Below are 12,407 nucleotides of genomic sequence, written 5' to 3'. Positions count from 1 at the left end.
AGCTAGAGTAATACATCCAGTTTTGGGCTCCACAATTCAAAAAGGATGTGGAGAAGCTTTAGAGAGTCCAGAGAAGAGCCACACGCATGATCAGAGGTCAGGAAAACAGGCCTTACAACGACAGGCTGAGAGCCATGGGGCTCTTTAGCCTGGAAAAGTGCAGGCTCAGGGATGATCTGATGGCCAGCTATAAGTTTATCAGGGGTGACCACCAGTATGTGGGGGAATGTTTGTTCACCAGAGTGCCCCAAGGGATGACGAGGTCAAACGGTCATAAACTACTGCGAGACTGTTTCAGGCTGGACATAAGGAAGAATTTCTTTACTGTCCGAGCCCCCAAGGTCTGGAACAGTTTGCCATTGAACACCTTCAAGAGTAAATTGGATGCTTATCTTGCTGGGATCCTATGACCCCAGCTGACTTCCTGCCCTTTGGGCAGGGGGCTGGACTCGATGATCTTCCAAGGTCCCTTCCAGCCCTAATGTCTATGAAATCTATGAAAATAGGAAAAATCGCTGTCCTTGCATTCAACTAAATTACCTTTGCAGCTTAAATCGGGTATGGTATTATTTGCTTCCTGTAGTTATATGACTGCTGCATTTTGATGGCTTGGGAACTGAGTTCTGATAATACTAAAATCAGTTTAAACTTTGGAAATATGTTGGGATGAAAGGTATTATGTATGTGGAAAGTATAATATTATAGTTATTATTAGAAAATGAAAAATTGAAATACAGAAAAGTATCAGCAGAAAGTTTAGAGCTACCGATAAAATGCAGCTTGAGCTCTTTCCAGTCACTTGCTTTATGAAAGCAGGACAATAGCATTACATAGCAATATAAAGTCAAGCATCTCTGGATGTGGTTTTACTGTATTTTAAAATCAAGAGTGTGAATATAATTTAAGGCAGCTCTAGCCAAGTAAGAGCCCATGGCTCAACTATTTTTTCAACATAGTTTGGTTGGGTGGGGTCCCTTTGTAAGCACGTGGCTGCCAAGCTACAGCATTCAATGAGCAAACCATGTTGTGAAATAAGTCTTCCAGTTTTTCATAGGTCATATACTCTCTTCTATTAAATAACATATTGAAGTGTCCCTATGCCAGTTCTAGAGGGCTAGAGGTTTGGTAACCAGCCAGTACCTTGTTATAAACTACCTGGCACAGGCAAGTAGTGTTCGAAACAAATTCTATTGATGTGTTAATAAAAAGAATTTGGAAACACTTACACTTAGATGTCCCAAGAGGAAATTAATTTCAGTCCTTTCATGATGCATTTCACCAAGACATTCAGCTCTTTCCTTAGTAAGAAAAGCAACAAGTTATGGTTAGTGCACAGTGAATAACTCACAAACATAATTTATTTGATTAATGCAGCCTATGTTTTTTTGTTTGTTTTTTTAAATCTTGTAATTTTTTTTGTGAGCAGATCATGCGTTCTTGATATATATTTGATTAATTATTTTTCCTTGTGGCTTTATTACAAAAGGTTTCCTCTGACCACTCACTTTCCAAAATGAAAGCTTTTTCTTTTTAAGCTTAACAGCAATGTGTAATGTAAGACACAGGCATTGTTTCTTTCTCTTGATTGGTCAAACATGAAATAAATTTTGAAATGAATTTTTCCATGTGAAAACCAAGGCTGCAGTTTGTAATCAGCTCTGTTACTGAAGACTTTGAATGCCTTTGGATCCCTGTTGAAATCAATATGGCTCTCTTTGGGCATGTGGGAATATGAGTAGATCTCATTGTAGGGCTCCAGCCTAAAAAACAGGCTTTGGCACAAACTTGTGTATGGGACCCTGCTTTTCATGAATACTTATGCTGGTAAAAGTCATATGAGCATTCACAGAAAATAGTGTCAATATGCCTGAATTAACTTTAAAATTCCATTAAATATTCTTAGAATATTTTTTATAGTATTTTCCTACATTGGGCTAAGACCATTATTATTTATATTAGAGTGGATCTAGGCCCTATAGCTAACACACACTGCCCGAACACACAAAATGGTATGATGGCTGCCCCACAGAGCATATGGCTGGAGAGAACTGTTATATCTGCAGAAGGATTTTTTAGATCAGCAGTTTACTCAAGTTTTGTTTCACCCAGAATTTTACAGGTACATTGTAAGAGACAAAACAGGTTGTACTATTTTATGCCTCATGGTGCTTCTTTACAAGGATATATTGTTATTTTTGCATAAAAAAGCAGGTCTTGTTTGCATGCCATTGATGGGTATATTGGCCCCATTAGTGCTAGTGAGAAAAGCCTTTGAGTTGACATATAGCCTGTTTCAGAGAAATCTGCAAGATGGTAACCTATGGACAAGGCATGTGGTTACCGGGGAGCAGGAGAGGTTTGAGGTGGTCATTTCAGGTTTACATAAAGCAGTCAGAACATGTTTATGCTGGGAATGACCACAAGTGACAACATGTTAACTAATAGGATGTGGCACACAGGGTACACATAGACAGTCACATTTACAATCATGTTGCTGGCGATGGCTAACTCTAGGTATATATGGTTATAATGGGACTTAAGTAGCTTATTTTTATTGGCTTGCAGAAAGTTGTCAGGCATGATGATTTGGATGGCTGATTCCTGAACTGCCAGTTGAGAGGCTAGGGTGGTTGCCTATTTTGGGAAAAGCAGTCTATACTAATAAAACAAGAATAATTGATCTTCATATAGCTGCCCAGCAGTAAATTTTAAAGTCCAGAAGGAATAAGTCTCCCTCTGTGAGCAAATTTAATGTGGTGTGTCCTTTCCTAGCTTGGCTGTTACGCTAAATGCACATCAGTCATAGGGTTGAGTTTTTGAAAGCGTTACATATGGAGCAATGGATAGTTTGAAATAAGATCTGATTTATACAATATGTGCCAAATTATGAGAGGTCCTTGGTTAGCCATGTGGAGGCTGTATAATTGCAGTCCTTGAGTTCCTGAGCTGAAAGCTTGTGGCTCATCCAAAGGCAGCCTGGTCTTGGAGCAAACTGTCTATTTCTTTTTAAGGGGTAATGCAGCAGCCATGCTCTTGGGGAGTTGTGGTGCTTTTTGGGCAGGAAAACTCTCTGCTGCCTCTGGTATGGGCCTGGACCTATTAGGTAGAGCTGTGTAAAAACTGCATTTTTACACAGATGTCCAAAAATTTGAAAAAATAATAATTTTCTTTTTTTGATATTTTTATTGCAGATGATTTAACCCTTTTCTTCATTGTTTTTAATGAACCTTTAAAAATAACATATTATTTCAAAGCAAAAAGTCAATGTGTAATTTCAACCTTTCCAAAAATATGTTTTAACTTTTCTGATTCCTCCTTCCCTAACCTCCCTCTCTTTCTTCCCTCCTTGGCTCCCCTAGCTCCTTGTTGCATGATTTAATTTGTCTGAAAGTGAATTTCTCAGTGAATTTACTATGTATTAAAAATATCTGCTTAGCTCTGCTAGTTGAAAAACTTGTCTTGGTTCTCTTTTTGCCTACCCTATAGTGTTCAGGAATAATTTTACTGAAGTCAATAATCATCCTGATGGCTCAATGGAGGAGGATCAGACTCAATATTTTAAAACTTCTATAATATTCCTTGAGCCACCCTTTCCAAAACAGAAAAATCTAGGGAGTTATTAAGTGTAGCTTAGTTTTCAAGGGGGCAGAGAAACAGATTGCTGTATTCTTGAATGTCCCATTCTGGTTCTCTATAAAGCAACACAAGCAGCCTCAGTAAGAAAAAGGATAAGTGTGGGTGCCCAGATTAAATAGTTGGACAGATCAACTCACAATTTTTGTACACAATATCTAAGCTTTTTTCCTGAATCAAGTATTCTGTTCAGTGGGATCCTGTCTGGTACCTGACCTCAGTGAGGATAGAATAGGTCACAAAGTTATTACTTGGGGTCCATTACTGTGTGAAAGTATGTATTACAAGGCAATATTGAATTTGGAAAGGAAAAAGGAAGAGAGTGTAATGCTGTGCAGTTTCAGCTGCTAATTGTGCCTAGATTAGTTAATTAGATAATTAACATAAGAATGATTTCTTTTCATTTTAGAACATGGTATATTTACAATAGAGCTGTTCATAAGGAGAGTGCTATGCTGTGGGAAACACTAATTAATTTTGTAAATTTGGACCTTTAATTGCTAAAGTACTGTGCTTTCTCAATGTTTGTTTTAGAGTAATGTTAACAGATTACTCCCTACTTGGAGGAGTATTTATCCTCTCAGCCAGCTGAATGTATTCTTCTCTCCCTACAACCAGAATTTCAGTTCTGTCACAGTATTAACTCTGTTACACCTGAAATTAAACACCTGACTATTCATTCTTCACAATGCCCACAACCATGATTGCTTAGCTATCACTGTGGATGCCCAATATCAGCATATAAAAGAATCAGCTGAAATACAATTGTAACATGACAAGGAAACTAGTCAAAGACAGTTTCCCTTGGATCTGCAAGCTACGGACATAATGGGACAGTGCTGGACTTCTGTGGAATGCTTCCAGAGAGTGCTTCATGTACTGCTCATTTCACTGGCTTGCACTTAATGTCTTAGGCTAGGTAGAGACATTTAAAAAGCCCAAGGCAGAATTGATCTAAGTTACATGGCCTTCTGTACGTGGCATAGTTTAGATCAGCTGTAAATGAAATACACCTTCACCCTTTGATGGGGGGGGCAGGGGGTGGCGGGGAGGCAGGGGATGGGAGAAGAAAATCTTAGACTGCGTTCAACCATTTTTCAATCAGTCTATGTGTGCCGAACTTTGTTCTGTTACGGGGATAGCCTAGTTTCCAATCACTTACAATGGTGAAAGTATAATGTCTTTACCCAGCCACAGTCTCAGTGTCACGTAAGTCCAGAGGACACTTAGGTGGAATTTAGGGGCATTTATACACATACTTCTTTTTCCTGCTACACACCGGAGATCTCCCGCTTTGCAGCAGTCTAGATTAATCAGGCCTGCTCCGCACATGAGCTGAGGTGAGCTGTGCTTTTCTGCAGTTGTATAAGTGTTAAAATGGACATCAGCATGCAGAGACTGGTGGTGGGGTGCGTTTGAACTAAAGCACCTCTGAGGTGTTTTAGTTCAAAAGCTCGCTGCTGCTGTTTTCTCAGTGCTATTTCTCCACTTATGCCACTGCAAGCGCCACAACGCCGGGCTCTTTTCAAAGTGCCCGGGGCTGTGGTTCTTACACAAGTAAAAATGCCCAAAGTTCCTAAATCCAAGAATGAAATCCTGAAATCCCCTCACTAACCCTAGGTATGCATGTTTGCATCACCTAAGTTCTGCTGCTGGGATGCCCAGAACTGCTTCCATCTTGACAGAGCGGCTCAGCATCTATCGAATACCTACATCTGATGGGGGGGGGTCCTCAGTTCTTCTGCCTCTGTCTGGGGCTAAATGCAATCAGTGAGCTCTAAGCATGCCTTTTGCATCCTGGATTGGTGCCTAAACTCACGAAAGGGTTTCCAGCTGTGAATCCTGCTCTGGTGAGGGCACAAAAGGGGTGGGATTTGAGACATACAACTTCAGCATTTTTCTACTGTCTAGTCTGGGTGGCTCTCTGCTTGGATTGCCATTTGTTTAAATCCCATGGTGAGATACCTAACTCTCCCCACATGTTGTACAGAGAGCTTAGGTGACTACTTCAGGCTGTGGCTTGTACCCTGAAAGCCAGGTGCCTAAGAGGATGGCAATATGCAAACTTACTGTGTGGGACAATTGCACCATCAGGTACACCATACTGCTGTCCACAGACTGTCCCCTGAAATGGAAGCAGTGTTACCATATCTATGTAATGCTTCAGGCAGGCTAATTAGCATCACTGAGAAGCAGTGCCAATTAGCTGACTCCCATGTGAATTAGCAACTCTCAATACTTTGTGGACACAAGTATATCACTTTTAGCTCTGGAGGCAGCTTGCATGGGGGTACACAGCATGCCTGAAAGTGCTACAGTCCAGCACAGTAAGTTTATTTAGTAAATTTAGTTCCCCTTGTGGACCTATTTCTTTTTCCTTGCTTTCAGATTTTTCAATGGACTCACTGAGGCCAAAGGACTACCTTATTACCATGACCAGAACTAGGTGAAATGCTTCCAATTGCACTACCTTCCTTTCAGTTCAGGATCTTGATCACCTTCAACAGCTTTGCTTCTTATGAATGATAGAACTGTCTACCTCATAGTGAAAAGCTTGCATGCTAAGTATGTGATTTATATGCTTCCCTTGCCAACAAAGGCTTACAGAAGAGAGCAAAATAACTTATAAAACAAACAGGAGAAACAAAATAAGTTACAAAAGCCAATAGAGTATTAAAGTAAACTGTAGTTCAATACCCACCCCTTTCCTCCCTCCCCACCCCGCTAGAACTAGCCAAACAATAACCCAGCTCTTATGTTTCTGCAAGATGCCCATGCTCTGGCTCTGTTGTACCTCAAGGGGGAGGGATTACTATCAAGAACCACTTCCCATGTGTTTTTGACAAGCAAACTTGGTGCACTGATGATTCTGGCAAGAGGTTGCTCTCAGCTGAGTTTTAGGGATTGTGATGGGGTATAAGGGAAAAAGTAATCCCTCAGGTATGTAGGGCCTGGGTCATTTAAGGCCTCATGGGTCAAAACCAGCACTGTGAATTGCACCCAGAAAGATACTGGAAGTCAGTGCAGACTCTCGAGCACTGGAGTTACGTGCTACTGACAACCCATCCCTATCAGAAAGTGATCCACCACATTATGTACCAGATGCAGCTTCCATATGTCACTGAGGGCAATCCCAGAAAGAGCCTCAAGGCTATGAAGGCATGGAAGATGGTGACCAGTTCTGAATCTGAAACGAAGGGTCACAGCCTTCTTACCAGATGGAGCTGGTGAAAGGTACTCCTAGGCACTATAGCCATCTGCAGATCCAGGTGCGCCAGTGGATGCAGGAGTACCACAAGGCTGTGTACCTGAATGAAAAGCAGGGGCTGGACCAAATTGATAATGGTATCCCAGGTCAAGTAGTATGCCCACCACCATCACCTCTGTCTTCTCTGGATTCAGATAGAAAGCCTGAAAAGGTTTGTTTGGTGCCTGCTCAGCAGCTTGCTCGAGAATCTGAAATTCTCTGCAGTGGTACCTACAATTTGTCATGGATTTGATCATATTCAGGACCAAATACAAATATTCCCTCTTTAGTCTTGCCGTCTTACAGAGCACTGCATGCTTTAGCAGCGTTTTGGAAAGTAAGAACACAGAGCAGCAGCAGCAACAACTACCCATCCTTTAGTTTTTTAACTGGTTATGGGATGAAGGATGGAGGATGTGTGAAGAATCATTAAGGGAGCTGCTGCAGTACTAGGAATGCATTAAGTCTTTGCCAAGTGCTCATGTCATGTCTTGCTTTCTACCTGAATTGCTTCTGATTTCACTGTTGAGCTGAGATGACTGCTATGGTTCAGGGCAACAGTTCAAGAGTTTCCAGTGGGACGACATCTCTCCAGCAAGAAAATGAGCAATTTAGAAACAAGTCTAAAACAAATTCCATGATCTCAAAGGCTGTAGTTACTGTAAAAATCCTGCAGAAAACAAGATTCACTTGAAATACTTCTTTCAATTTCTTTAAGAAAAGACATTAAGGTTAAGATTTTGCTTCCCTTATGCCAAGTGGTTTCATTGGTTTCATGTAGGTTACATCTCTTCAAGCACACTAGCAGATTTTATGTAATTGGCATATTAATCTTGTAATTAAAGCATGCATTATAATTTATTCCACAAATGTTTTCTTTTCTCTTAGATTATTACCATTTCCAATAGCAAAGTGTACCTGTTTCAGGGAAACTTCTCCAGCACCTTCAGGAGGATAATCAGCTTGGATAATTCAAGTAGCTGGCTTCATCCAGCAAGACCTCTTCTTTTCTTGTAAGTTTGGGTTCCTGAATATTTGTAGTTATTTTTTGATTGGATTAAGTGTAGGATTCAGGGTCCAATTTCTTATTTTATTGTGTTCTTGTCTACATTTGATTATGAGGTTTTTGTATAGCTGCTTTCATCTGTCACTTCTTTTACTCTTGCTATTTTCTCTGCAGCAAATCCCTCCACACACTTTGGCTTAGTGTTTAATGTAAGGTCTAGTGATATTTTTCCAATGTCTATTAGGCTTAGTTCTCCTTTGTTCATTTTGTTTCTTTGAAAGTGCCCTCCATAATCTGCAGAGGTTTTTTCTGGCTGTTGTAGGGCTCTCTTTGGGTCTGGAGATTGGAAAGCCCAGGTATACAGAATACAATGCTTGTCTATATTCATTTTAGCTTCAACTTATTTGCCCAGCCACTTGATTGAGGAGAAATCCTTCAGGGTGGGGAATATTCAGCTAGCCTCCAATATTGCAATGGCGAATGGCAAGGCTTAAAGATAATATTTTCTAAATGCACTTTGTTTAGAAGTCAGTTCATCTTATTTGGTGACTTCAAAGGATCATTTTCTAGTCCTTCACCAAAAATGTGTGTATGAGTTGTACACAAAAATTAATCACAATTTTGTGGCAGAGGTGTGTGACAAAATATATTTATAATCCCTTCTGAATGCTAATACCTATTCTGTTTCTTACAAATTATACCTCTCTCTGACTTCACCCACTTTACCTGCAACTGCATTACCACCTGCTGGGGGAATACCAGTCCTTGTGTAAGTTCACATGTGGGGACTTCTATAGTTCCTACAAGACATTCATGAATAGAAAGCGTGGAAGAAGCAAGGCCATGGTTCTGCTGCACTGAGGTCAGGTCTAACAGAAGGGCTTTTTGCCGATATGGCAGTATTGATTAGGGGTGTGGAGTGTATATATACAGTATTTTAGTACCAGCAAAAGACTTTGTGTAGATCCAGTGATCTATAAAAATGTGCTTTTGCTGGTGTAGTGTATTTTGTTTGGGGAATTATAAAATATACCAACAAAAGCACATGTTTGTTGGTGGAAGCTTCATCTGTACCACAAAGGATTTGCTGGTATGGAACTATATTTGTATTATAGATTTACTAGAAAACCTTTCCAGTCGGCCTGTCAGTGTGTGTGTAATTGCCGAGTCATGCATTAGTCTCCTCAGTGGCCATGCGCAGTTCCTGTAGTCCACCACTGAACTTAGTACCTTTTCTAGTACAAAGATAGCTTGAGTGGGAACCCTGTTGTTACAGTGAGAATGGAGAGGTTGTGGACTAGATTGAATGATGGGTAGCAGGGTAAAAGTGTTGCAACTATTGATGACTTTAGGCAGAACATATGAGGTAGTTCCTAACTTAACTTTTGGCAGAACATTTCTGTATGAGAAGCAGGCTATTTATGGCAGCTTCCTGCAGAATTAGTAACCTGTGAAATCATGCTGACGTAGCAGAAGCAGCAAAGTGACATTTGTTGTTTTCTCTAATACTGGTTTGGACACCAAACATTGACTTAATCAAGACATTCTCTTATAGTCTAGGTTATGCAGTCATACCAGTGCCTGGGCAACCTTTACATTGAAGACATGCTGTGAGAAGCATTATCTTGTTGCTGAAAGCTGAACAAGGTTTAATTTCTACTTCTGTAGTCATCTGAGACAGGAGTCAGCAACCTTTGGGCGGCACAGGCCAGAGCTTGTGACCTAGCCGTCTCTGTACACTGCAAGTCTCTTCCTCTCTCTCCTCCCCCTCCAAATCATCAGCTGCCTGAAGGCAGCTTTGTTGCAGAGATTTTTGGCCCCTCTGCAGCAAAGGCAGTGCAGATGTGGCAGAGCAGGAGGCACAGAACAGCTTGATGCCACAGATCCCCTGTGCCAAATTGGAGCTTTGCATGGGTTGTATTGCGCTCGTATGTTGTAGTAGTGATTGAACCCCTGATTTAAGAGCTTTGAGAGCTTCATAAAAGGCCCATTAAAGTAACCGATTCTAATGGGCAGTGGAAACCTTTCCATTGACTTCTGTGGGTTCCAGTTCCAGTACTAGAAGAAGTGAAGATTAGTGAATATCAGGAGGTTGGATATATATTCAGAACACTTTAGCAGTTAATTGATCAGGGAATAGCTTACACATTTTGCATTAGATTTTTCCATAATTCTGTATCACCTCTGGATTATTAACAACATGAAAATAAAGTGCTATCCTTCAGTATTATAATTTGTTGAGTGCCATAAGGAAATAACTTCAGCTGGTCCACATTTTTTTCAATGTTTCTCTGTTAGAAAATACCTTTTGTTTTTTTGCTGAAAGTTTTGGTTTTGACACCTTGATTTCAATAACATTTTGCTTTTGAGAAAAATGTCTTTTAATAAAGCTGACACTCCATCTCAACATTTTTGGAAGAAAATATTGTAATTTTTAATATTCAGTTACTTTTTTATTATATGTTTTATTTTTAATGGCTACAATGAAAATGCACAATTTTGTTAAAAAATCCCAATGAAATATTTTTGGTTGAATTTGAACAAACTGATCAAACTGATCAAAATTATTTTTCCCCCAGAAAGTTTGTCATATTTCATATTGTTGGATATTGGATATTTTTTCTGTTGAATCAGAATTAAATGAGCTTTAAAATTGTGGAGTTCCTTGTGAACAGAAATAAGTTTGCATGCATTTCTAAATGCCAGGTCTACAGTTCCAGGCTTTACTATTAGGGTTATATTGGTAAAAAACCTACTGCTATAATTGTCCTGATGTCAGTAAATGCATTTTTTATCAAATAAAATGATGATTTTTTTTATGCAGAAAGTGATAGTAATATCACTGCATCCATCTGAGAGGGTTTTGCTGATAGAACTATACTCATATAAATAAACTCCACTGCAGACAAATCCAAAGTGTATGAAAATGAATAGGAATATCAGGTTAGGTTTGGGTAGTCTAAATTTGTTCATATTTTATCTAACTCAGCTTCTGCATTTCTTAAAATCTCATTCACTTAGAGTATATCCTAAAAAATAAGGAAACCTAGAAATACTGAAGTTGCTTTTACAGAGAGACTGAAAGAAAATCCCAAGTTATGTCAGGCCTTCAGAACGGACAAATTGTCATTCAGAACATGCTGAACCTTTGTTTATTGTGAAGGGTTTTTTTAAAATAAAAAAATCAGTCTGAGGGTCCCACTGTGCAGAAGGACAACACAAATGATTACAATAGTAAAAAGACAAACGAATGTACAAAGGAGCATTCTAGTAATTGTGACCTCTCATTATTGGACACCGTCCCATTCAGTACCATAATTTTGGTAGTAATTGCTACTAATTATTTTAATCACTCCCTCCTGAGCTTTCCTACAGTTCATAACACTAGGCCAGTTTTCTTTGGCTGCCTCCAGATAGCGTGAATGTAAATTTTATCTCTGTATATGACTAATGACTTTGAGGAGTTGCCTTCATCATTATTTTGTTTAAAGACATCAAGAAAACAGGAGAAAAAGCTAGAGGCTCAAATCCTACACTTTGATCCTTTTCTTAAAGAGCTATTGAAAGTGAAAGTTTAAAGTAAACAATTGACAAAAATAAACCTAACAGCTACATGAAGGAAGGTTTTGCGCAGCAGTTTCAGATTCTTATTGTGGCTGGAAGCAGGAGTCTGGTAAATTCAAATTGGAAATAAGGCACACATTTTTAACAGCGGGAGTGATTAACTACTGGAACAAATTATAAGGAGAAATAGATTTTTCATCTCCTGATGTCTTCACATCAAGACAGGAAGACTTTCTGGAAGATATGCTTTAGCCAAATACAAGTTATGGTTTAATCAAACACAGGATATGGGCTCAATTCATGGGTATCTGGGTGAAATTTAATGGTCTGTGATATGCACAAGGTCAGACAAGATGTAGCTTCTGGCACTTAACTTCATAAATCTATGAGAAGATGCAGCAAGGAACTGGTTTAAATTACAAATAGTCTTTTATTCTTTCTGGTGATTTCTCTATAAAAATGTTTTTGAAAGTGAACTTAGGTTTTGTTTTCATTCTATCATTTCAAACTGGATATTTCTGTGTCATTCTTTCGCTGTATAAAATACCTGTAATCACCTCTCCTATAGGGTACAATTTTTCTCATTTAAGGGTCTAACAACTCATGTTTGGGTAGCTGCAGGCCCCAAAACAAGTGAGGAAATTGTGTGTGAAGTGGGAAAGAAAGGTCTTTCATTAGGTATTCTTGTGAAAAATAGGTTCTATTTCCTCTACAGGAAAATATTTTGGACACTGTTTTTAAAAGAACCAGGTGTTAATGAAGAATAATTAAAAAAAAAAAAAAAAAGCATTAATCTGGATTTCTGAAATAGGCTACTGCCAAGTGTTGCTTTGAGAAAGATATGAAACTAGAATGCCTTTCCAGGTAAAATACCATATTTTCCTGCATACCACACTCATGAAATAACACCTTGTTTTTGGAAGGCAGAATGCAAAAAAAAAAAAAAAAAAAAAAAAA

Source organism: Gavialis gangeticus, unplaced genomic scaffold, assembly GCF_001723915.1.
Source record: "Gavialis gangeticus isolate Ggan-Ray unplaced genomic scaffold, GavGan_comp1, whole genome shotgun sequence".
NCBI classification, from domain to species: domain Eukaryota; kingdom Metazoa; phylum Chordata; order Crocodylia; family Gavialidae; genus Gavialis; species Gavialis gangeticus.
The sequence above is the reverse complement of the archived record's forward strand: the minus strand, read 5'-3'. Positions refer to the sequence as shown.